The sequence below is a fragment of the Octopus bimaculoides genome, chromosome 2, assembly GCF_001194135.2.
Source record: "Octopus bimaculoides isolate UCB-OBI-ISO-001 chromosome 2, ASM119413v2, whole genome shotgun sequence".
Taxonomy (NCBI): Eukaryota; Metazoa; Mollusca; class Cephalopoda; order Octopoda; family Octopodidae; genus Octopus; species Octopus bimaculoides.
Window position 1 is genome coordinate 43,616,217 of NC_068982.1, and position 3,384 is coordinate 43,619,600.

At 38.0% G+C, this 3,384-nt stretch overlaps 1 long non-coding RNA gene across 2 annotated transcripts in view; it reads right to left on the bottom strand.

Annotated features, from left to right (window-relative positions):
- Positions 1–2,984, bottom strand: part of LOC106880770 (uncharacterized) — a 191,443-nt gene extending 188,459 nt beyond the window's left edge. The window contains exon 1 of one of the 2 annotated variants that reach the window (XR_008266803.1): positions 2,584–2,983. This is a non-coding gene — a long non-coding RNA (uncharacterized LOC106880770). Of the gene's footprint in view, positions 1–2,583 lie in introns of both variants that reach the window. The other variant, XR_008266804.1, reaches the window with a different exon arrangement.
- Between the last annotated feature and the right edge of the window lie 400 nt (positions 2,985–3,384).

A 3,384-nucleotide genomic window follows, 5' to 3' on the forward strand; every position in this document is an offset into this window, starting at 1 on the left:
AGCCTGAAATATAAAGGGGTCCGCAAGTCAAAAAGTTTGAAAACCTCTGGACTAGATCGACCTCAGTACGCAACTGGTACTTAATTTGGCAGATTGCCCTTAATTTATCGACCCCGCAATGAATAAAAGCAAAGTCGACCTTGGCGGAATTTGAACTCAGAACGTAAAGACAGATGAAATACTACTAAACATTTCGCCCGGCGTTCTAACGTTCCCGCCAGCTCGCCGTCCTAACTCTACTGTATTTAATTAACTATAACAAGATTTTACCAACACTCTTGTAGATTGTGAACTTCGGAGTTGAGGAAAAGGAATTCAAATATCAAAGCTGTGGGACTTAGCTCAGGCATTTCCATCAATTCTTCGGACTGTCAAAGAAATAGGTGTAGGGCGTCGTTTCATCAGGCATAGAGCACTATTTTATTTATCTTTTATTTGTTTTAGTCACTGGATCGCGGCCAAGCTGGATCATCGTCTTGAAAGATGTTAGTCGAATAAATCGACCCCAGTACCCAGTTTGGTAATTGTTCTGTCTGTCTTTGTTCTAGAACCGCTAAGTTGCGGAGGTGTAAACAAACCAACTCCGAATGTCAAGTGGTGTTCGAGCAGACACAAACACAAGCACACACGCACACACACGCACATACGCGCGCGCACACGCGTCTGTGTTTCTTTCTGTTTCTGTCAACCAAATTCCACTCACGATGGCTATGATAAAATCCTGTTAAATATTATTAGGAATTGTTTTTTTTAATACGTTAAAATACTTTAAGTAACGTAGAAGTATAACCTAAACACTTTATTGCACATAGATTTAAGCAACAAAATCTTACATGGGCACCTCCTACCCCAAGGACGATATGGACCCCGTCTGGGAACCAACCACTCGTCCAAAAAAAAAAAAAAACACTTGCACAAGGTGCCATGTGGTGGGCCTGAACCTAAAACCATGCAATTTGGGAACAAACTTCTTACCACGCAGCCATGTCATGCTATGCCTGGGACCCCGTCTGGGAACCAGCCACTCGTCTAAAAAAAAACACTTGCACGAAGTGCCATGTAGTGGAACTGAACCTAAAATCATACAATTTAAGGAACAAACGTCTTACCACGCAGACATGCCATGCTATGCCAGTGCATCTGTGATTTTAAGATGGAAGAAGACATAATAGGTCATTAGCGTCTCAAGAGAAATGAAATTTTTTTCACCTGAGGATCGAAGCCATGTCGTAAGCACTCACCTCACACGGTGCTTTTAAAGCCATTGTCTACAATACTGACCGGGATAGACAGACCCGTGATCAACGGAAATATATAATCATGTTTGTTTGTTTGTTTCTCCATCCCCCACCCATACTAATGTATCTATAAGCCTATACTAACGAAAGTGTTCTTCCAATTTTTTTAAGACTGTAGGACGTGATTTGAGGAAGATTTGGCAGCTATGACCGACTGTGTAGAAGTTTTTCTTGCTGATTCGATTTCCCTTGGGTGGAAACAAAGATAATAATATATGCACAATATTGTGCAATATTCATGGGTTATTTTACGAAGCAGTAATTTCTTATGAACACCAGGACCAACGATCATCATCATCATCATTATTATTATTATTATTATTATTATTATTATTATTATAATAAAGGCGGCGAGCTGTCAGAATAGTTAGCCACGCTGGACGAAATGCTTAGCGGTATTTCGTCCGTCGCTATACCTTCTGAGTTCAAATTCCACCGAGGTCGACTTTGCCTTTCATCCTTTCTCGGGGTCGATAAATTAAGTACCAGTTAAAAACACTGGGATCGATGTAATCGACTTATCCCCCCCCCCCCAAAAAAAAATTTCCGGCCTTGTGCCTATAGCAGAAAGAATGATTATGATTATTGTTATTATTATTATTATTATTAAGTAGTTTTATTTTTATAACGTGCTTTCACTTCACTACCGAGCGCAGCTCTGTGCGATTATTATTATTATTATTATTATTATTATTATTATTATCAGTTAAGGCTGGACAAAATGTTTAGCAGTACACACAGAGTTTACTTAAACCAATCCAGATTAAAAGGCCACTAAATAAATTATTGCACTTAAACTTCTGTATTATTTCTCCGACGGATCGTTATTTAACAACGGTATGCATATATGTATGTATGTATGTATGTATTTGTATAAATGTGTGTGTGCATGTGTGTGTGTGTGTGTGTGTGTGTGTGTGTGTGTGTGTGTGTGTGTGTGTGTGTGTGTGTGTGTGTGTGCATCTTTGTATAGAACACACTGGATCTTCTAATATACCAGATATGCTGTCTGGATACGAAAACAAAAAAAAAAAGAGAGAAACAGGACGGGATGATTACGGTTGGAGAGCCTTTAAATTATAAATCATCTCGAGTATCACAAACCAGGAGAAGTGTGTGTGTGTGTGTGTGTGTGTGTGTCTTGGGACGGAGAAGGGGTAAGGAATAAATAACAACAACAACAACAACAACAACAAATTTGAAGAAACAAACAAACGATAAATGAAAACAAAATAGATTAAAATAAGATAAAAATAAACACAAAAAAAAACAAACAAGTACTTACTGAAGCGAATTGGTTATTTGTTTCTACTCAATCAATAAAATGCTTTCGTCCACCTTCTTTTCCTTTTCCTTTTCTTCTTTCTTTCCTTCATTAGATTGTTGTTGTTGTTGTTGTTGTTGAGGTTAAATCAAACGTTAGTTGGTATTTGTTTGTTTCCCTTTAAAATGCAATATTTCTGTCCATCAGTCCATGCGCAATATTTCATACTGTTCTTGTTTTCTCTCTCTCTCCCTCTCTGTGTTTCTATCAATCTCTTTTACTCTCTCTCTCTCTCCCTCCCTCTCTCTCTCTTTCACTCACTTACATACCCCCATACACTCCTATGTACACACACATACACATATGTATATATATATATATATATATATGTATGTGTGTGTGTGTGTGCATCCTTATTATATATATATATATATATATATATATATATATACGCGAGCACTCACACGCACGCACCCATGCACTCACTCATACACACAACAAACAACAAACAAACATAAGACCTCTCGTTACTAACACAGGCCACATACAAAAATAGCCGCGATACAAACCAACACAGGCGTTTACAAACATACCATCATGCGCGGACACCCACATACAGCAAAAAAACACAAACAAAAATAAAACAAAATAAAATATACGTGACGTAAAGCCACACACGCATATACACACACACTCTCTCTCACCACACACACATACATATTCACAAGCAACGCAAGTTTTCCTCCTCTTTCTTGCATTTTTTTTTTTTACATTTAAGAAAACGCTAGACCGACTTAACTATGGCTAAGTAACGCGCATATA